This window comes from Microtus pennsylvanicus, chromosome 8 (genome assembly GCF_037038515.1).
Source record: "Microtus pennsylvanicus isolate mMicPen1 chromosome 8, mMicPen1.hap1, whole genome shotgun sequence".
In the NCBI taxonomy this organism is placed as follows: domain Eukaryota; kingdom Metazoa; phylum Chordata; class Mammalia; order Rodentia; family Cricetidae; genus Microtus; species Microtus pennsylvanicus.
The window spans coordinates 96,733,092-96,756,130 of record NC_134586.1 but is presented as its reverse complement, the minus strand read 5'-3'; the positions used below and the strand labels follow the sequence as shown (position 1 = coordinate 96,756,130).

General features: G+C 49.6%; 1 protein-coding gene across 1 annotated transcript in view; it reads left to right on the top strand.

The window, feature by feature from the left end:
• Positions 1–2,565: 2,565 nt before the first annotated feature.
• Positions 2,566–23,039, top strand: part of Hpcal1 (hippocalcin like 1) — a 107,562-nt gene continuing 87,088 nt past the window's right edge. The window contains exon 1 of the mRNA XM_075984060.1: positions 2,566–3,071. The gene's annotated coding sequence lies outside the window, so the exon portion shown is untranslated. The remainder of the gene's footprint in view (positions 3,072–23,039) is intronic.

The window sequence follows — 23,039 nt, the reverse complement described above, 5'->3', positions numbered from 1 at the left end:
CATCAGAGTCTTATCCTGTAACACTGACCAAACATGGTACAGCTGGGGCTAGCCCCGGGCCTCCTAACTGACATGTTGGTTTTCTATATATGTGCTGCGTGGTCAGGCTGATGGAAGAGGACATAGTGGGCCTGGAGGAAGAGGCCAATGAAGAGGAGAGAAATGAGCCTATCATTTCCTGGATACTTACTACGCTGTAGGCCCTGTGTGTACACCACCTGTTTAAAAGCATCAATATCCATCCACATTTAGGAACTAAGAGCAGGAGGGGGAGCAAGATGTCACAGTGGGCAAAGGAGCTTTTCTGCCAGACTTGCTGATCTGAGTTAAAACCCTGGAACCCACGTGGTAGAATGAAAGAACCGGCTTCTGCCAGCTGCCCTCTGATGTCCACACACATGTCGTGGAACATGAACACTCACACATGCACACACAAATAAATAAATGTAAAAAATAAAAATAATAAAGGGATGCTGGAAACCTCGATCCTGGGTCCGTTGGGGTGACTGCAGAGAATGTTCCAGGCCTGTCAAAGCAGGGGTGGGAGGATGGTAGCTAAGAAGAGATAAGGGAGGGAATCGTTATGTCTCCCAGACACCTCATGAGGTATGTCTTAAGTCCTGAAGGTCCCGTCCATCTGTCCTGGTGCCTCAGCATCCAAGGTAGGACAGAGGAGTCCCAAAGATGCAGGGGTAAGACCTCCTTAAAGCCATGAGTAGGTTCTGGGGCCCTAGCATCAAGACCAAGGAGGGATGATAGGTATAGATTAGACTGGCCAAGTGCTGGGCTTGAAGGCAGGCCCCACTACATATAGCTACAACCAAGTTTCTTTTCTTTTAATCTTTTTTCTTCTTCTTCTCCTTTTTTGTTTTTTGTTTTTCAAGACAAGGTTTCTCTGTATAAAAGCCCTGGCTGTTCTGGAACTCATTCTGTAGAATAGGCTGACTTTGAACTCACAGAGATCTGCCTGCCTCTGCCTCCAGAATGCTGGGATTAAAGACACAAATGAGCCACCACCAACCGGCTACACTCATGTTCCTTAAAGTACTATATAAGTTAGCTTTTTATTTAATCTTAACATTAAATTTATTTACTCTGTGTATGTGTGTGTGTTGTTTGACTGGGCATCCAAGAAAATCATAACTCCCAGAGTCCCTCACAACCAAGTAGGTCCATATGACTAATTCTGGATGTGAGCGTAAGCAGAGATAACTGGGCTAAACTACTTCCGGGCCTGGCACCCCAAAGGCCTCCCTGAAGTGCTGCTGCTGCTCTCTTGGCGTCCTCTTAAAGGATGTTGCAGACTGGTGGAGGCTGGAGGGTTTGCTGACATCCCTAGAGAGAAGCTAGACGGTTTCTGAATGTCTGAGTGGGGGCTCCCTCTTCCAGGCTGAACTGCATCCTGGAAGTGGATGAGTGACCATAGTACAAAGCACCCTGCCTGGACCGACTGGATCTCTGAAGTCCTCTGCCTCTGTCCTCCACTTGCTGGGGTGAGGCTGCCGAGGGCTTCTTACCTGTAACCCGACATACCTGTGCAGTTGGAAAGGGACAGAATGACCTTCAATAGGGCCTTTACTGGGTAGGAAGTCGTCGTGGTCCACGGGACCACGACAAGCCCGCTAGCATCATTGGACAGGTGCCCTGTAACCCTCGCAGCCATCACCCCCTTGCGTCTTCTGGGTTTAGCTTTGCCCTGCTGCACTAGAAGCTGGAAGGAATGGAGGAGGCCCTGGGGCTGCCCTTCACTCTCCTAGCCGCTCCACTACCGGTTCCCCTGGCAGCCTCCTGTATAGTAGGAGTTCACCCGCATGTTTTTGTGGAGGAGGATTTGAAGGAGGGATTTGAGTTTTTCCCTAGAGACGCCAGAGAGACAGTTTTGTCTCTGCACAACAGGCTCGCCCAGCTCCTCATATAAACTGTTTCTGTGGTTACCTGTCTTCTGGGATGTTTGCAGTGGGTGGGCATGGCAGGTGCGATCTGCCAGGGTATGCCGGGAGTTGATGAAGGAGCTACCGTGCCCCTCCCTGGCACCCAGAAGGCCAGCTGTCCCTAGTATGGGAGATGTCAACCAAGCCCCCCTCCTCACCAGGAAACTGAAACCACACTGAATGTCAAGGGAGGCAAAGCCCCAAAGAAAGATCCTGGCCCTCCTCACTGTCTGTTTTATAGGTGGGGAAACTGAGACTGAGAGAATGAATCTAAGGGTTTTCTTGGCAAGACCATTGAATGAGTTGGGAGAACTTCAACGGGAATCCAGGTCCTTCTGCCTCCAGGCCAGGCTCTTCTCTTTAACGAGGCGCGGGAAGGTGGGTGATAGGTGCACACAGGACTGGCGTGGAGAGGGAGGGAGGAGGGCCTGGCGGGCGGCCCAGAAGGTGCTGGGGTGCCTAGGGCGACTCAGGCCTCTTTTCCACTTCCCTGGCCACCAGGGCCGCACTTCCTGCCAAGAACTGTGGGGGCGGGGGGCGCTGGAGTAAAGCCGGCCCCTCCGGGCGCCGCCTCTCGGCCTCTCCCACACCCGCAGGCTAGAGGCCAAGGGTGAGGGAGGTGGGACCAGCGCTCGGCCCCTCCCCTACACCAGAGTCCCGTGGGACTGACACCCAGCCGGGAATCTGCGAGCGGTCAGGGTGGTGAGAACCAGGGGTCGCGAACCGAGGGTCCAGCAGTGGGTGTGTCACAGGACGGGGGCGTGGTCGGATTGCAGCCGGGGAGGGGCTAAATCTGAGGGCGTGGTTGCGGCGTGGGGGGCGGATCCTTAGGAAACTTGAGTGTCCGCCCCCGCCGTGTGCCCCGCCCCGGCCTCCGCCTCCGGGTCCCGCCTTCTCGTCCCTTCCTTCCCGGGCTGGCGGCGGCTGCGGGTGGTGGACCTGCGGATCGGCGGCGGTAGCCCACACCTCGCTCCCTCCTGAGCCGGCGGATCCTTTTGTCTCTTCGAGCGGCGAAGGTCGCAGGGCCGACCCAGCGGCTGCGGGCGCACGGACGCCCGAGCTCCCAGTCACTTCCCTGGCCTCAGCCGCCGCCGAACTTGGTCTCGAGAAGCCGGCGGACCGCGTCCAGTGCCGGAGCCGGTAGGAAAGGGGCTACTGTGGGGCCGCGGGGCTGCGTGGAGGGAGCGTGTGTGCAACTGCTCGTTGCGACCCAGCTGTGTGAGTGCGCGGGTGTGTGCGCACCGGTGCTGATGGTGCCTGTTTCTCTGCGTGTTGGACTTGCAGCAGACCGCGGACCATGGCGTGGCTCTAGAATGGCGTGTCCTCGTGGGGATCGGTGTGCTCGGTGGGATGTACACTTTTCAGACTGCGTTGGTGAAATTGTGTGTCGGGGTGCAGTTGCCGGTGGGGACTAGTACAGGGCAAGTATGGAGGGGGAGCCGCTGTGCGCAGCGTGGGAGTGGAGGGGTGGGCGTAGGCGGTCAGGCCCCCGCAAGCTGAGCCCCCGGTTGTTGTCGCTCGGCGCAGTGCGTAGCTCAGGAACATGATGGTACGGTTAGGACCCGACCTGCACAGTGCCTGCCTCATGGGTAGCGGGAATTAATCCTTCCCCACGGGGGTGGGGGGAGGCCCACAGGGTCCACGTGGGACGCTTGTGGGCTTCTAAAAGGGATGGGGACCCACGCGGTAGTGACCAGCCCTGGGACAGTGGGAAAGATCAACCCAGCCCTGGCCTTGCCGTTACCAGCCCTGAGACCTGAGCCAGACACGCCACCTTCTTGGGTCGCAGTTGGCGTCTCTATCTTATGGGTACGGTCCCTCTGGAGCTGTCCTTTATGGAGCTGAGAACGCACTATGTGCAGTTCTTGACACAGAGTCTTGCACACAGTAGGTGCTCTTCACTGGATTCTCATCTCTTTAAAAAGAAATTTGTTTTGTCTATATTGTGGATGACGCTCTCATTTCCTCCTCTGCTGTGGTTTGTGCCTCCTTCCTGGCTCTAACTTGACAGTGAAAGCTTGGGAGATTCGAGAAAGTTTAGGCGGCTGGGTGCGCTGCCTTCTGTCCTTACCGCGGGCTGCGTGGCACGGCCTTCGCGGGTGTGGAAGCCCGCCGTGCAAGGCACCACCCAGCGTCTGCGAAGGGTTCCAAAAGCCTGCGACTACAGACTGGAGCCCTTTTGTTCAACAAGTGCCTGGAGGGATGTCGCTCTTGGAATTCGAGTCGCTGTGTGAAAGTGGCGGTCTCCGTAGACACGCAGTCTATGGTTCCTGGAGCCTTCCTCCCCGCCTGGTCATTGGGGAGGCCACCCTCTGTTCTCCGAGCCACTACCGAGTCCCCCCCACCCCCCAAGAGGAGGGTATTTGCCAGGACTCCAAACCCTGTTAGACACCGCCCCCCACCCCCAAGCCCCAACTGTCTCTGCTCCCATGCAGTCATCCCGATGCAGGAGGCCGAGGTCCGCGAGGCGCCCCTTCTTCCAGTTCCACTCCTTGATTAAAAAAAAGAAAAGAAAAAGATATATTTAATAGTATTAAAACATGGTTTAAAAAACGCACTGCCTGGATATGCATACTGTTCTCTACTCAGCCCATTGCCTTTCAACATTTGCTCTGTGCCAGTCCGAGCTGCCGCGGCCCTGCCAAGTCCCTTGATGGCTTTCCTTCGCTGCCTTCTTCTTCTTAGTACCCTTCCCAGTTTAAAAACAGCCTTTTAGCAAGGGAGGAACAGAACCTTTTGGTGTCAGGGACTCTCAAAACGGAGCTCTGGTGGGGACTGGGCTGGGCTGGGGATGCCTGCCACCTGCCCTTGTATGGGATGCTCCTAGGTGCTCTCACAGAAGACCTAGCAGGCACTGAGACACGGAAACATAAACCTCTGGTTTGGGTCCTTTGGTTTGTCTCCAGAATCCTGAGGTCTTTGAGATGATGGCCATCCAGGGATGTCAAGCTCGTTTATCATCCTGATTTGATGTCGGGGACTTTAGAAAGCCACCTGTTCTGAGCCTTAGCAAATTATTTTATATCCTAAAGAGAAAATGGCTTTTGACTGGAATCTTATCTCCCCCAAATCAGATTTAATAATCATTTAAAAAAATCAGTCTGACTTTCTCGGCTCAAAAGACAGACCCAAAAGCTGTCTTGTTTTGTTTTGCTTTCCTGGTTAAAGCCAGCCCTTTGTCTCAAGCAAACCAGTATTTTGGCCTTCGATCTATTTCTGTTTCACTTTTGAAAGCGCCTGTAATTACGGAGCTCTTGAGGTTTTATTGGATAATGTGCCAATGGGAAGGCCCAGGGGCTGTGCCTCTCCCTGTCTCTCAGGATGTAGTGCCACTGCCTAACGTGGATTCCTTTGAGCCCTGCTTTTACAGTGTTTCCTAGGTGAAACATAACTGTCAATGTGTCTTAACAGGTCAGAAGCCATGTCTTTGAGAATGGATGTCTGGAGGCTGTTGGCTTGTGAGAGATCGGAGCAGGTGGACAACCCAGATGAACAGGGGTTTGCCCAAACTCTGGCTAGATGCTTGCTTATGACCAACAGTGTGGGGGAGAGAGAGACAGAGAGACACACACACACACAAACACACACACACACACACACACACACACACACACACACAGAGACAGAGACAGAGATAGAATGGAGAACTTGAAGGAATTGTTTTAGATGTAGACCCAGTCCCCCTCTCTGGCCACAAGGCTGTGCAGAATTAGAAATTCCCATGGAGAAAGAAGGTCCAGGGCCTCTTGCTAGGTTAGCTCCATCCTTACCCAGAGACGCTGTTTTCTTTTGTTAGGTGGTAGACCTGTTTCTCTTAGGCTTTTTGAACTCAGCACTCAGGATCCACATCCAGTTCCACACTGGCTAGGCAGCAGGATGCTTTCTGTGGCTTCCTCTCAAACTTCCTCTCAGACTCTGTATTGCCCCTGATAAATGGTGGGACTCTGGGTGTACCTGTAATCCAATGATAATCCCAGGCTGTCCCAGGGAGCCTCGGTGTTTCCTTGGGATTGAAGGTTAAGCTATTTGGCAACTTGGTTCTTTACCTAGGTTAGGATCTGGTTTGTACTGGGTCCCAAGCCAGGCTTGTTTGGTGTGAGGGATGCTTTCAGTTTACGAGTTGCTGGCCCAGGCTTGATGGGGATTATGTATGTTTTTGGAGTTTGTCAGGATCTGATGTAATCGTGCTAGGGAAGGGAGGGCCCATTTGGAGTTAGGATGAGCCGACACTTGGAGCTTTTAGTTGTGCTCTGCTTTGCCCCCCTCCCGCTCAAACCTACAGTCGTTTGGGGCTACTTTGGGGTGTCTGTGTGTCTTTAATTCTCACATTGTTCTTGTAGTGAGATCCTTTTAAGTTGGGTTCTTAATCTGTGGAGGATGTAATTACATATGGAGGTATCAGGATGGGCTGAGGGGCTAATCCCTTAGTGCCCCTTGTTCTACGTAAGAGGAGAACAACATTCACTTCAAAACCACCTACTAGTGGGGCTGATTGTAATATATAACTGCAGATAATATAGTTTGACAGGTAAGATGTTTCTTTAGTGCTGATGAGCAAGGCGTGAGCTTAAAGAAATTACACACACACACACACACACACACACACACACACACGTTAGAGAGCCCTATCTTGACCATGTTGGTTCAAGTAAAAATGAATTTCCAAGGCAAAGCTTTACACCTCGGCATTTATGAACCATGACTAACTGAACCCTCTCTTCTCCCAGGCTTTCCCGGCTCACTGTCTCCCGCCAGCCTGAGGGTAGGAGGCGGCGCTGCTGGGAGCTCTTTTCTTTACCTTAATGACCCTGGCGCAACGCTCGCCAGCCTAGTGGTTCTGCTTTCCTGGTACCCTATTTGTTTCTTTGTGGTGTTTTGGGTGCAGCCTAAGTTGGCAAGCAGCCAGGAGCCTGGAGGTGGAGGTGCCAGTTCAGCTCTACCTCTTTCCATTCCGCAGTCTTCTCCAGGAGCCGGCAAGGGGCCTCTGACTAGGAAAGCGCAAGACTGGTTACCACAGCTCCGTGAAGATTCCCATGATCCTAAAGAAAAGGAAGAAAGGGAGTGGGGCTGTAGCTCTGCAGTAAAGCTCTTGCCTGCCTTGCCTGACGCTCTAGGCTCCACCCCCAGGATTGCCAATTAAATTTAAAATGGAAGAAGGCCTGGGTCAGGGGGTAGGGGAATTCAACTTGCACAGCCTTCATGGATTTTGCTTCAGTATCCTCGGGTCTCTGTTGAAACCCTTCCTTGCTCTAAGTCTGCCTCAGCCGAGGCTGAGTCCCTCAGTATGAGTAGCTTAGGCAGTGCACCTGCCGAATCCCCTAAACTGGTAGGTGACACACATCTATGTCAATCCATGTTCCGGGATAGGATATAGGGTTCATGATACCCATCCCAGCTGGTCCAAAACTGTGTTGAGCCCACATCTTTTACGTATCATAACTAGACAATCTTCTCTCCTCAGCTGTGGAAGCTCTGTGTCGCAGGTAGGGATGAGGGCTCTTTTCTGTCCCTCATTGCTCTTGGTGAATCTTCAAAGTGAATCTGGACTGCCTGCCTCTTCCCCTCAGCCAGAGTCACCTCCTCCCTTGTACCGTGCCTTCTGGTGGTCTCGCTACGGCATTGCCACAAGCAGCTCTATGTAGGGGTGCACATTCAGGCATCTTGCTCCCCCAATCAGGTTTGTCCTCTTACAGAGTAAGTGCTATTTCCCATGCCTCCTGCGAGCCTCTTCCAGTCAGGGTCTGGGAAGGCTTAAGCTGAGAATGGGGTGGGCAAGTCATCAAAAAGCCTTTGGAGGTCAAGGGACCCATGTAGGAGAGCCTCTGCCTAGGAGAGGAGCAAGGGAGCTTTTGGGGGGTCGGGTGGGGATGCCTTCTAAGTGGGAGATGTGGGGAGAGTAGAGGGACTGGGTGGTTGCTAACCTCTCTCTCTCCTCCAGAATTCTGTAACTACGAGATTCCTACCTCTGCAATGCTGTACTATAACTCAAATAAAGTTATGGCCCTTTTAAGTGTACAGCTCAATGATATTTCTCTCAGTCTACAGTTACATAACCACCACCATCATCTGGCAAAGGCTCCTGAGTCTTTTCCGAGTGAGACTTCATGCCCATGGGCAGTGACTCCCTGGCCCAAGCTCCATCCACACAGCCTCTTGTCACCAGATTCCCTTGCTTTTCCTTTTCTCCCTTCTTCGTCTTCCTAGGTTTGAACCAAGGGAGCTCTTCCTCGGGGTCATTTTGGAGTCTTCCAGGTAGAAGTGACTTGAACCGGGCGCTTGTCCATCTCATTTCTACATGGCGAGCTCTCTTATTGGCTTCCCTGGCCTGTACCTGGCATAGTCCTGGTCCCTAAGCTGGACTCCGAGGACACGTGCCGGACTGACTACAGTTCTTTCATCTAATATCTAGTAGACGAGTGCACAGCGGAGTGTTGGAATTTGGGGTACAGGGTATATGTGCCTGAGATGCTGTGGGGGCCTTGCTGCAATTACCGTCTCCTTCATGAGGAACCTGGGAAGCAAATGGCATCAAACCCGTCTCTTAGAGATAAGAGCAAAATAAAGAGCCTCAGACTGTCTGTGTCCCGAAAGGTGAAGACCCAGAGCTAAGCCAGGCCTTGTCCCCTGCTTTGGTTGTCATTATCTGCCTGGTGTGACCTGGCCTGGGCTGTCTTCTTGTACGGCTCGTCATCATTTCCTAAGCTAAGGTAGCACCTTCCGGGGCGTGAGTGGTACACAATGTGTCTTCGTTTGCCTCCATGTCTGGTCCAGCTGGCAGCAGTAGCTGGACTGTGGCCATGTAGAGGGTTCTCTTGGGACGTAAGTGGCGAGGGTGGGCATCCTTGGGCGGGGGAGTGCTGGAGTATTGAGGTGTGCTCCAATGCTTTCCACATTTCAGAAGGAACACTCTCCTTGCACTTGCGGGTACTAAGGAAGCCAGCAGAGAAAGGTGCCCTGTTTGACCAGGCACACCAGCAGAGGCATGAATTGACACAGACACCCATGCTAGCAGTGCTCAGACCTGAGACCTCCAGACACACCGTCAGGTCCCAGGCTGCTGCTTTCCCATTGATACGGGCAACTCTCATGGTAGACAATGAGGATGTCTTGTTTCCTTCCATTTGTAAAACAGCTTGGGAGAAGACAGGGACCTCTGGCCCAGCCACAGCGTGTGCTTTCTGATGTATTGTCTGGGAGGGTTCTGGGCCCACCTGGACCTTCAGAAGAAAGGTGGCAAGTCTGTGGTCACTGTCGCTGGTTAAGCCTCCTTGGATGGCAGCACCTCTGTGCCGTTAGATATTTTTCTTCCAAATTCATGTTGTGTGTGTGTGTGTGTGTGTGTGTGTGTGTGTGTGTGTGTGTAAAGGCTACTGGAAGGGAGCCGGGAATGTCTGGGTTTGGAGTTTGGAAGACCATTTTGGGTCTTCTTGATCTCGTGGCTTCTGAAATCCCCCCTTCTTGGGTTTCCTCTTGCATCTACAGGGTCGCTAATATTGGGGCTTCCAATATTCCAGATGACTCTGCAAGTTGCTTCTCATGCTCAATGAGGCTGGGCCTCCTGCCCCTTGCCCGGGAGTCTTGGAAAGCCTGTGTTGATGTGTTTTCAGGCCGAGGAGGTTTGCTTGCAGTGCTCACAGTCAGACCCAGAGCGGTGTGCTCACGAATCATACCATGCTCCTTCTCAGTGAGAGAATGCTCTGCGCTCTGCTTTCTGTCTGCAAAGGGTGGTGCTGCCTGGAAGCAGAACCAATGGCAGTCCTCACCCCTCCCTGTCACTCCCACCCACCCTTCCCGTTTGCTTCCCTGTACATAATTTTTGGAGGGAACTGAGAACCTCTTAAAGATCGGTCATTTCCAGCACCATGCAGGGTTGTTTTTCATTTGTTTGTTTTCCTGTTTACTGTTACTATTGTTAATAAATGCTGTCCTGGGGCTGGAGAGGTGGCTCAGCAGTTGGGAGCACTGACTGCTCATCCAGAGGACCCGGTTCAATGCCCAACACCCACATGACATCTCACAACTGCCTGTAACTCTAAGATCTGACACCCTCAACACATACATGCAGCCAAAAACACAATGAACATAACTATAAATAAATAAAAAAATAGATGCTGTCCAGCCTGGGGTCCAAGCAGGGTTTTCCCCCACACTCTTGCCCAAGTGTAGCTGGGTAGAGATGTCGTTTGTTAAAAACCCCTCCACAGTGTCTGCGTGGGTCGTGTGCTTGGTGGCTCAGCCTGGATAGGGGCACAGCCATGGCTTCCAGGTGCGGTATGTGACCTGCAGCTGCTGCCTTGGCATTTTTAGCTAGTGAAGTTAGAAGCTAGCCCGTCTGGAAGACAGCCATGTCAGAACTCTGGCCTGCCTTCATCCTGGAGTCTTAGACAAAGACTCGCTATCCTCTGTTCCCAATGCTATTCTCTTGCTGAATCTGACATAGTGTGGCCTGATGGTCCCCTGACCCCACTGTCAGGTGAGATCCTGGAGTTTGGAGATGTCAGTGAGAATGGGACAGATGAAATAAAAGCACAGGTGAGGGGTTCAGGGCCTCTCAGTCAGGAGACCCCACAATATAGGGGTTCCTTGCACCAGGAGCTCCCTCCCATAGCTTGTCTTGGGGAAGTTACTGGCTTTCTAGGAAAACCATGTCACTAGGGTCATCACTGTCCTCACCACCAGACATTACCATCACTGCTCATAGTTGTTACCACCACCTACTGCCACCATCAGACCCACCGTTATCATTACTACCATCACGACAGTCATCCGTGTTATTATCCCCAGTCACTGTCACCACCACCACCATTGTTGTAGTCACCACCACCACCACTACCACCATCATCATTGTGGTCACCACCGCCACCACCACCACCACCACCACCACCATTGTCGTAGTCACTACCACCACCACCACCACTACCATCATCGTTGTGGTCACCACCACCACCACCACCACCACCACCACCACCACCACCACCACCACCACATCACCGCCACCACCATCACCACCACCATCACCACCACCATCACCACCACCACCACCACATCACCACCGCCACCACCATCACCACCACCATCACCACCACCATCACCACCACCATCACCACCACCACATCACCACCACCATCACCACCACCATCACCACCACCATCACCACCACATTACCACCGCCACCACCATCACCACCACCACCACCACATCACCACTGCCACCACCACCACCATCACCATCACCACCACCATCACCACCACCATCACCACCACCATCACCACCACCACCACCACATCACCGCCACCACCATCACCACCACCATCACCACCACCATCACCACCACCACATCACCACCACCATCACCACCACCATCACCACCACCATCACCACCACCATCACCACCACCACATCACCACCACCACATCACCACCACCATCACCACCACCATCACCACCACCATCACCACCACCATCACCACCACCACCACCACATCACCACCGCCACCACCATCACCACCACCACCACTACCATCATCATTGTGGTCACCATCACCACCACCACCTGTATTTACCATCACCACCACATCACCACCACCGCCACCACATCACCACCACCGCCACCACCACCACCACCACCATCACCACCACCACTACCATCATCGTTGTCGTCACCATTATCACCACCACCACTACCATCATCGTTGTGGTCACCACTATCACCACCACCACTACCATCATCGTTGTGGTCACCAGTATCACCACCATCACCATCACCATTATTGTCATAATCATCACCTAGTCTCGGCATTGACTCAGCCTTTGGGCCATGCTCATGCCTTGTGGTTACTGGTAGTAATTATGAGGGACCTTGCATAGGATGACTGTAGGCATAGGTATCTCGAATGGATGTGTGGTGGAATATTATTCTGAGACTGGCTCCAGAATTACTGATCAGGAAGCTTCTGGAAAAAAAAATCCATCCATTTTTTTCAGGCCAGTATTGTTTGGCTTGTGTGTTCTCTATGCCCCTCTGGAGAGCCCAGCTGTACTGGTTAGGCACTGTTTGCCCACCTGTCCCGAGGCAGTGGGCCTCTGAAGCTGGAACCCTGTGGATTCCTCCTGGTTGGCATTCCCTTACTGGAATAGAGCCAGGAGCACGATGGATGCCCAGATGTGTGCTGGAGCATCCCCCACTTGCTCAACTATAGGATGGTGATTGCATTGAATTATTTAAAATCTCCACAGCTTGCCTGAGGGGTTGTTCTGCAGGCTTGCGTGGCCAGGCCAGTGCACTAGTGGCATTTCCTATGTGTGTCACTGATGGGTGTGTGTTTGTTCTGGGCATTTGTTAAAACTGTGACATAGCGGTCTGGGAGCCATCGAAACTTATGGGTTGCTGAGATGACCCCTGTCCGGCTAATGTCTGGCTTTGACTTGGCATAGGAAGCTTTCCTCTCTAGATTTCAGTCTCCTCATTTGTCAAATGGGAGTTTATGGCTGGATAAGTTCCAAATACCCCGTCAGCTCCACAGTTCAGGAAAAAAAATGGTTTAAAAAAATGTAAACATGTGTGGTAAGACATATCCAGTGAAGAGCGTACTGAGAAATTTATGTAGCTAGACTGACTGCAGAAAGAAAGAAAGAACAAATTAACGAAGAACCTCCTAGAAAATGCAGACACCTTGGCACCCGCTATGTTGAGCTGCGGCACAGCAGAAAGTGATACTGGGAGGGGACCCACGAGTGGGGCACAGGCAAGACAGAAGCAGGAGTGGGGGGTGTGGAAGCCGGGGAGCTGAGCTCTGAGGCTTTTCTCTGCTGGTGCCACCATCCAGCTTTTGCTCTTAGCTCCGTGGCAGGTGGGATAACAAGGCAGGGCTCCTGGGCAGGAGGTGGATGGCAGCCTTGCCCACAGTGGGAGGCCACCAGAGGTTTGCATGTAAGCTCAACCCTTGGGCTCTGGACTCAGTGCCTTATTTAGAAGCTGTGTGCTCTTCCCACTGGATGCTTTAGCAAGGAAAGCCACTGGCCAGGATGCGGTCCTCCTCATTCTAATGACGGGTTTTCATACTTGGGAGAGTCTATGCTGATGATCTAAGAGACTGGGAGGCGGTGCTTCTTATTGTGATTAATTGTTAATTAGGGACATGGCAGCTCCATGAAGTATTGCAGAGGACAAGTAATCATACTACTTTTCAGACCAAAGTATATTTAGTGATGTAAAACTCTGACCAGATTTTGCTTCAAATTCATCTTGTGAGAGAACTCCTAAGAATTCCTTTAATATTAGCGCACAGTCGGATAGTAGGAGTTAGTTCCTGGAGTAGAACACCGGGAGTTTAAGCGTTTCCTAAGTATGGGGTTGGGAACCAAAATATGCAGTTATACAGATAGCTTCATTTTACTTATGTTTGAGAGGGAAAAGCCAGAGGAGGCCCATGGGAAGGAGGTGCTAAACTGAGAAGAACAGGCATTGAGTATGGCTGGGAGCTGAGTGGACATGTCTTCCCTGCTCCTCTGTGTTTCTGCGTAGTCTGAGTTTTCCGAAAGTCTGTGACTTTTGTAATTAGAAAGAAAAGCAGGCTGGAGAGATGGCTCAACAGTGAAGAGCACTGACCTGGGTTCTGTTCCCAGCACCCACATAGTGGCTCCCAACCATCTGTAACTTCAGGTCCAGGGTGTCTGGTGCCCTCTTTTGTCCTCCACGGGCAGAGACATACACTCAGGTAAACACTCATTCACATAAAATAAATAAATCTAAAAAAGAAAGAGAAAGAAAAGGAAAGAAGTAAGTAAGGAAGAATGAATAAAAGAAAGGAAAGAAAGAAAGAAAGAAAGAAAGAAAGAAAGACAGGCGCCATATGTTGTGACCCATGCTTGTAATTCCATCTCTTAGGTGGAGGCAGGAGGGTCAGTAGTTCAAGGCCAGCCTCAGTGTCAGTGAGTTTGAGGACAAACTGAATCTTGTCTAAGAAACAAAATATCACCACCACCAACAGCAAAAAAAATGAAAGGAGGAAGGAAGGAAGGAAGGAAGGCTGGTTGGCTTTTAAAGGAGCCTTGACACAAGTCTTCCTTGCTCATCTCTTCCGTGGCTTACTCTCTTTAATTTGTTTACCCGACTTCCTCCTTATCCCCAGACTGTCTGGAACCCGCACGGTCCATACTTGTGGCTGTGTGAATTAATGGAAATGTATCATAAATACACCATTAGAATTTGCTAACTCAATCTAAACTCAATACGGAGTAAAATGCATTAGCTGGATATAAGGGGCAATGTCCAGAGTCCTCCAAGAAATCGGTCTTGTCCCTGCAGCCGAGTGCAGTCTGTTCCTGATCCACACTTCTCCACTCCTGCCTTGTTTGTTTGGATTTGAGCATTCGCTTGTCTCTTGATCTGAAGAAGGCTTCCAGCTCCTCATGCTTTTATATGGAGCATTAATTAAAAAAAAACTTACTTATTTTGTGTGTGCATCTCTGTGTGTGCAGTGTGTGTGTGTGTGTGTGTGTGTGTGTGTGTATGTGTGCAGTTTTGGAGGTTAGAGGACAACCTGCCAGGGCCAGTTCTTTCCTTCCACCATGTGGGTCCAAGGCATCAAACTCAGGCCGCTGGACTTGGCAGCAGGCACCTTTATCTGCTGAGCCATCTTGACAGCCCTCACTTGGGGTATTTTGAAGCCCTGGTGCCAGGGGTCCCAGTTCACTTTTTGCTGTCCTTACTTCTTCAGATACTGTCTCTCGTCCATCTGCTCATCAGACTGGCTGATGTGCCCAGTTTCCCTTTCAAGAGTAACCTTTCCCTTATGATCTGGAGGTGGGACCTGCTGGCATCCTGCCTTGGGAACCAGAGGGCTCCCCGTGAGAATTCTTCATTTTCTCCTTTGACTGAGATGGTGCAGGCTGCTGCTGACTGGTGCGGGGCCATCTCAACCTTAGTTTGGGTCAGGCCAGACTTTTGGTGGCGTCCCTCCAAAGGCTGTTATTCCCTGATGTTTCTCAGTAGTTCAGCCTGCCAGGGTCAGGCTGTTGAATCAGCAGTGGAAAGTTAAGGAGATGAGGCCTCCATGAGAGAAATGGGCTAATATAAAAATTAACTTTAGGGTGAATGAGGGAGAGAGGTGCTGGGAGCTGGGCTGCCTCCAGGCAAGTAGCGTTGCTGTGGCGTGTGGGAAACCCAGGGTTGCCTGTGCGGCCAGTCAGTGGCTACTTATTGTTTCTTGGATTAGATGTGTTTCAAAGCACAGTTTGAAGGCCTCGTCTCTGTATTTATGATACGGAGAAAGAAAACTGCACTTGTCAGCAATATTCCACTTCAAGACCTTCGCTGTAAGGAAACCAATTTAAAAAAAAAGAAAGAAACTGAAAAAAGAACAGGGCTCTGGTGTTCAGAAATCGCTCTTCCTCATGCTGGGTCCTCTGGCAATTCCAGCACCAAGGCAGGAAGTCTGCCTGCCCATCACTGAAGACAGGTATGTTTCTATGGCAACCAGGTAGCGACTGTGGTTTCCTGGGTACCCCAATCATCCCAGAAACGGAAGAAGCCCCACCTTAGGCATGTGCGTGAATTAACTTTCTCTAGGCAGAGGCGATCTGTTCATTTTACTCGCAGTGTGGTTTCTGACGTCACTTTGCTTTCAGTTCTCCTCTGTTTAATTATTGATAGCTCCCTTCTCTGCCAGGAACACTTGAATGCACTGAGACCATCTATCCAATACAACACACCTTTGGAACCTTTTGCTAGAGCTAGGAAGCTTGTTTAGTGAGAAGGATGAGTTCCCTGTAGATCCCAGCAAATGAGTTCAACCATTACGGGCTGTGAGCCCAGCCTTGAGCCAGGGCCCAGTATACTATAGGAGCTGGGCTGCTGAGCCTCTGTTATGACCGTCGTCCCTACATTCCCAGTGTTCTTCCATTAAATACCCGAGAGAATATCCTTAAAAGGCCAGGCGTGGTGGCACACACACACACACCCCTTTAAACCCAGTACCTGGGAGGCAGAAATGGTGGCTCTCTGGTGACTTCAAGGTCACTCTAGTTCTGTCTAGTGAGTTTTAGGACAGCCAGAACTACATGGCGACAGCCTGTCTCCAAACAAACAAAATGTCTTGGAAGACAGAGAGGGGCCAGCAGATGGCTTAGTTAGTAAGGACAATTGCTACCAACCTTGACAACCTGAGTTCCATCCCTGGGCTTGCATGGTGGAAGGAGAGAATTCACTCTACAGTTAGGTATGACTTCTACAGGCAGTAAATAAATAAATGTAAAATTAAAAAAACAGAGGTGGAGAGGTTTATTAGGGTTCACTATTTCAGAGGTTTGTGTGACTAGTCACTTGGCCCTGTGGTGTGACACAGGAAGTGTTGTGGTTGGGGGGAAACAAAGGGAGAGGAAGATGCCAGGGTCCCATTGTTCCTTTTGGGGACATGCCCTTGATGACCTACCTGACTTCCTTCCACTAGGCCCCACCTCTTGACGGGTTCACCGAAGCCTGCAGTGTTGCCATGATTGGGTTTTATCAACCTGACCCAAACCTAGATAAGGCTGGAAGGAGGAAATCTTAATGGAGAAAACGTCTCCATTGGATTAGCCTGTGTGCACGTCTGTGGGCATCTTTTCTGGAGTAATGATTGGTATGAGAGGGCATGCCCACAGTGGGCAGTGCCGCCTCTATGCAGGTGCTCCTGGGCTGTATAAGGAAGCAAACTGAGCATGTCAATGAACAGCGCTCCTCCACACCGTCTGCTTCAGTTCCTGCCTCCAGGTTCCAACCCTGTTCCCTCAGTGATGGACTGTGATCTTAGCATTCCAAGATGAAGTAAACCCTTTCCTCCCTAAGTTGCTTAATGTCCCGGATTTTATCACAGCAATAGAAACCTTAATTAAGACGGAAATGGGTACCGGGCTGGTGGGGTATTTCTGTGACCAACCTGATCACATGTTTTGGGGGAGGATTTGGGTTGAAAAGGCCATTGAGTGCTCAAATTTTAACGGGCTGTTCTCTGGGAGCTTATGTAGTTTCAGAGGGAAGTAAAGACTATCAGGGCTGTATCAGTCATATTTTGAGTTAGAGTCTGTGGTTCTGGCCAGCTGTGATGAACGAGACCAGAACCACTCAAGTGAAACCTTTGCGCAGCTGAGACAATCAATACTGGTTATCTGGGGCTGAAGAGTCAGCCGTGATTAAGAAGAGACCAGCATCATTGAGGAGAAGTCTTCCGGGAAGTGTTTTCCTCAGAGTAAACATATAGAAGCTGGCGTGCAGATAGGCCAAGGCTGTACCTCATGCTTGTGGATGAACTTCATAATGTTTAGGAGTCTTCCATGTGGTACAAGTTTTGAAGGCATGAAGGGGTCGTGGAGAGCAGCTGAGGTCTGGCCCTGTGAGAGGCCAGGGGAGGCCACTGGTGCGGTGCAGCCTTAGTTGCAATAGAAACCTCAGGATTGAGAAGATCATGGAGAGAGAAGTTGATGCTTGGCAGCATGTGGCAGGGTCAGAGTTCCTGAAGAGAGTCTGTTGGTGAAGCTGCAGCCTGGTTGCACTGGAGACCCCAGCATTTTGAAGATGCTAGTACCGTGGGGTGACCGCCAAAGGGCAGCCACAGGTGTCGAGTGGAGCCAGCCTGAGCTGTGAGGTGAGAACTATGTTCTGTGCTGGGCAGAGCCGAAGAGGTGGAACTGCACAGGCCTAGAAGATGACGAGTGAGTCCCAGAAGTCTGATAGTGAACATTTTTGGACTTTGATTTCAATGTAACTGTGTCCTGCTTTCTTCCTCTTAGAGTAAGAAATTATTGAACTTTTTATTTTACAGGAACAAAATAGGGTGTTTTGAAGAGACTGGAATTTTAAAGTATTGGAAAATCTAAAGGCTGTGGAGCTTTTAAAGTTAAGCATTTTTTTTATTGCTATATCAATAGCCGATCTTGGGGACAAACGAGAAAGGAAAGGTTGTAGTTATAGTGATGTGTCTATTTGTCAAGCTGGACGCAGCTGAGGGAATCTTGAGAAAATGCCTCTTTAACAGTGGCCTGTAGGCCAGGCGTGGTGGCACAAGCTTTTTATCCCGGCACTTGGGAGGCAGAGACAGGAAGAGCTCTGTCGTTGGAGGCCAGCCTGATTTCCAAATAATTCCTAGGGTAGACAGAGCTACACAATGAGATGCTTTTTGTTGTTGTTGTTGTTGTTGTTGTTTTGGTTTTTCGAGACAGGGTTTCTCTGTGGCTTTGGAGCCTGTCCTGGAACTAGCTCTGTAGACCAGACCAGGCTGGTCTCGAACTCACAGAGATCCGCCTGCCTCTGCCTCCCGAGTGCTGGGATTAAAGGCGTGCGCCAGGTTGTTGTTGTTGTTTTTTAAAGTGACCTATAAGCAAGTCTGTGGGTGGGGACATTTTCTTGATTAATGGTTTCTGTGGGTGAAGCCTCCCTTGGATTATACCATAAAGCAGACAGAGCAAGCTGCTGTTTCAGTTCTTGCCTTGGCTTCCATTGAAGATGGGCTGTGACCTGTCAGCTAAAATAAACTCTTTCCTCCCCAGATTGCTTTGATCTGGGGGTTTAACCACAGCAATAGAAAAATTAACGAAGTATATGGCCTTTGGGGATACTTAGTCTGAGCCATCATAGCCAGGGGGCTCTATGAAGATGATAGGCTCTTGGCTCCCTGCCGACCTGTGGGTGGAGAGGGAGTACATGCCTTGCTGGGATGATCTAGCAGCTGTGTGGTGGGTCTGTTGTGATTCCTAGGCATCTCCTGTGTATTATCTGTCTGCTTGCTTATGGTTATTTTATATATACTCGGCAGTTCATGCCTACCCTGGGGAGCCCCCTTCACAAAATTTCTCCATATCATCTTCTTCTTCTTCTTCTTCTTCTTCTTCTTCTTCTTCTTCTTCTTCTTCTTCTTCTTCTTCTTCTTCTTCTTCTTCTTCTTCTTCTTATTATTATTATTATTATTATTATTATTATTATTATTATTATAGTGTAGTGTCTGTGCTACTAGGTGTACTACGGTCCTGTAGCACCTGAACTATGTGTACTACACCTGTAGCTGAGAAAGGGGCTGGAGATTTAAATACATACACACACAGAGACAGAGACAAGGAGACATGGGTCATCCTTGAATTCCCCAAGAATGCCCCCTTTATTGAGTTCCAGGGGAGCTTATATATGGATCCTTAACTGATAGCCACGCCCCAGCCAAACCCACCAGAAAACACTCCCCTGCCATCAGGAACTCCTGAGAGTCTCATGCTCAGAGCAGCTGCAAGCACAGGAAAACAAGTTGTTTACTCTGGCAGGCAAGGGGGTCACAGGAAATTCAGGGTCTGAGGGTCTACAGTCCCCAACATTATAGTTTTATTTATTTTCTGTGCATCTGTGCATGTGTATGAGTGCATGTATAAAGGTCAAAGGACCTGCAAGAGGGTTCCTTCCTTCCACAATATGGGCTCTTAGGGTTGAACTCAGGTCATTAGGTTTTATGCATGGAATCATCTCGTTGCAACCCCCTCCCCCAACATGAATTTCTAAAGGCAGACATGAATGATCAGCTGTGCAATGATTGGCTGGGCTCTTGCAATGCTCAGGTCTCTTCCAATACTGGCATTTCCCTTTCTTCTTTCATCCTAGCTGGGCTTTAGAATCTTCCAGTCCATGGGATCAACATCCTTAGCCTCTGTGGTAGAATCTGAGGTGGGTACCTCCCTCTGCCCATGTAGGCAAAGGCTGCTTGTTTGTTTCCGGCTACCCAGACTTGAAATAATCACACAGAAACTATATTAATTAAAATACTGCTTGGTCTATTAGCTCGGGCTTCTTCTTAACTAATTCTTACTTCTTAAATTAACCCATTCCTATTATTTTTGTGTTTTACCATGAGGTTCATGGCTTATTGGTAAGGTCCTGGGCATCTGTTTCCTTCGGCAGTTACATGGCATCTCCTCGACTCTGCCTACTCTCTCAGAGATGTACCTCTGTTTGGATTTTACTCTCAGAGATGTATCTCTGTTTGGATTTTCCTCCTGGCTTTACTCTGTTAAGTCATTGGCCAAAAGCAACTTCTTTATTAACCAATGGCAATAAAGCATATTCACAGCACACAGAGGGAAGCCTACATCATGCCCACGGGATGCTGCTACACTTCTGTAGCACAATTAATAAAAACCCAGAGACAGAAATTGGGGATCAACCTGAAGGTCAGAGCCATTGGCTCTTACCTCTACCTCAGTCTGAAATGGTGATTCTGCCTCCAGGAATCTAAAGTAGTGATATTTCATCTGTAGCTCGTCTGAAGTTCAGAGAGTAAAACAGCCACACTGATCAGCCTTACAGACCAGGCAGTGGTGACACATACCTTTAATCCTAGTAACCACCCTAGTTTACCATGGAAACCAGGTGGCATTAGTGCACGCCTTTAATCCCAGAGGAATATAAGACAGGAGTAGGCAGGTCTCTGACACAGTCTCATTCTGAGATTCCTGGAGGCAGGATCGCCATTTCGGACTGCGTTAGAGGTAGGAGCCAGTGGCTGGCTGGCTGTTTTGCTTTTCTGAACTTCAGGCAAGCATTATTTATTAAAATACAAATGAAATATTACTACATTTCCTCTTTTTGTCTAAAAATAAAAAAGAAGGCTATAACTAATATAAGAAAAACTATATACAATAAGTACAATGACTATATACAATGTATACAGGCAATAAACATCAACAATATCTAGTTCATTTGCATTTGACAAATTCAGAGAAAATATTCCATATATAACCTGTCTCATTAGGTATGTTTTCAAGATCAAACAAAGATATATTTTAGATAGACAGATCATCTTCAAACACTTCAGAGATCTACAGAATATGGCATTTAAGATGTTTTAATAACATAGTCTTATGTGATACTAGAGAAATGACCCAGCAGTTAAGAGCACTTGTTGCTCTTATAGAGGGCCTGAGTTTGATCCCCAGCATCTACACGGTGTCTCACAAACACCTGGAACTCCCAGGCACTCATGTGGTACATATTCAAACATATAAAATAAATCATAATTTTATAAATGCACAATTCTGTCATTTTTAGTGTACACACAAAGTATATTGATACAAATTGATACTGTCTGCTTTTGCTGTATGTCCATCACTCCAGAAAGACATCTGGTAGGCATCATCAGTCCAGTCTCTCTTGCCCTAGGCCTGCAAACCCATCACATATGTTCTGTTTGCATGGATTTGCCAGCTCTGGACATTGCAAGTAAACAGAACCATCAAACATGTAGCCTTTTGTGTCCAGCTACTTTTATTGAATATGCTTTGGTGCTTCTTGTGGGCATGTAGTACCACATGCAGAGGTGCTCTGTGGCTTTACATGGCACTGTAATAGTCCACTGCAGGGGTGTGTGTGTGTGTGTGTGTGTGTGTGTGTGTGTGTGTGTGTGTATCCCTGGATGATGACTTTGACCTGTAAGGTAAAATAAACTCTTTCTTCCCCAAATTGCTTTGATCCAGTTATTTAACCACGACAATAGAAACCTAACTAAGACTAGTATATGGGTCTTTGGGAATATTTAGTCCTAACCATCATGGCCACAGGCTCTATGAAGATGATAGGCTCTTGGCTTCCTGCTGACCTGTGGGAGGATATATGTGCACACACACACACACACACACCTTTCTCTCCTTTGGATTGTTGATGAACATTTGGGCTGTTTTCACTTTGGGACATTTGCTTACAAGTCTCCATGTGAACATAGGTTTTGTTTCTCCTAGGCATATAGTGAAATTCACTTTCATAGAGTGTGACCCAGGGAGGCGGACGGAAGGTGATCTTTGAGGCTATTGGCTGCCTGCAAGCCTCAGTTTGTGGGGTTGCAAGTGCAGAAAGCCCTTCTGCACAATATTGGGAAACAAAGCCTGCCCTTAGCCACCCCCAGCCAGGGAAGCCTAGACAGTTTAGCTAGGAGACATTCAGGGTCAGTGGAAAGGACTCCTGGTTCCAAAGAAAGCCCCCAAATCCCAAGGGCTTTCAGAGCATCTATCTTATCCTTCCTGGAAAGCTGATATAATTTCTGGAAGTTGGGTGGCCTTTTTGTGACTTTATGACTGATGATCCTGGATCAAGACCAGCAAAACAGATAAACAAAGTAGGTCTTTGCTGGCCTCTTCCACTCTGAGTGTTGTAGTGTAATATAGAGAAAACCCCTTTTCTGTCTACGCCACTGTTTGTAACCAAATGTGTTCTTCCTGGATTGCATGCTCAATGCAGGGTGTTTCATTTCCAGGTCCCAGATAGATCACTGCTGCTAGGCACGTATCGTGGCCGGCTTGGGAGACTTTCTGGTCCCTTCTGTTATTTCCCTCCCCTTAGCAGGCTAGACTGTCGGTTGGTCACCAGGGTGAGGGGTTCCCCCAGACCGACATAAAGGACTTTGATAATCACCATTTTGCTGCTTTGTGCTTTCGTACATAGTGTTCCTTCTGCTGGGAACACCATTCCCCCTCCACCTATCTGTACCTGGCAGTTGGCTATGCATCCTTCTGGTGCTGTGCTGAGGAATGGCTCAGTGGGCAAGATCACTTGCTCAGACATCCGAGTTTGAATCCCCAGCAAAGTTAGACATGGTTTGTAACCCCAGTGCTGGAGGCTAAGCAGTAACAGGGGGATCTCAGGAGTTAGCTGGCTGCTAGGTTCAGTGAGAGACCCTGACTGGAGAGAATAAGGCCGCATGTAATGGAACTGGATGCTAGACCTCTTTGGCCTCTCTGTATGGACGGGGGTGTGTGGATCCGAACACACACATTCTAATAGACCACACAGGCAGACACTCGTGCACACAGATACAAATTTAACAAGATCCAATGCCAAAGGCCATGTCACCTTCTTCCTGGAGTGTCCTGTGTAGCTTTTAATCAAAATGGTGGAATGGCATCTTCTAAAGAAACTGACTTTCTTCCCAGTTGATGGAGTCCCCAGAAGTCCCCAGAGAGCAGGGCCCAAACAGGCCCTCTTCTTCTCTCTGCACCTAGTCTTGCTCTGGTCTTCATTCAGCCTGGGATGGAAGGAGCTGAGGCAGAGGGAGGCTGAGACTATTGCAGACGCTGATGTGTTAGGTACACACACACACACACACAC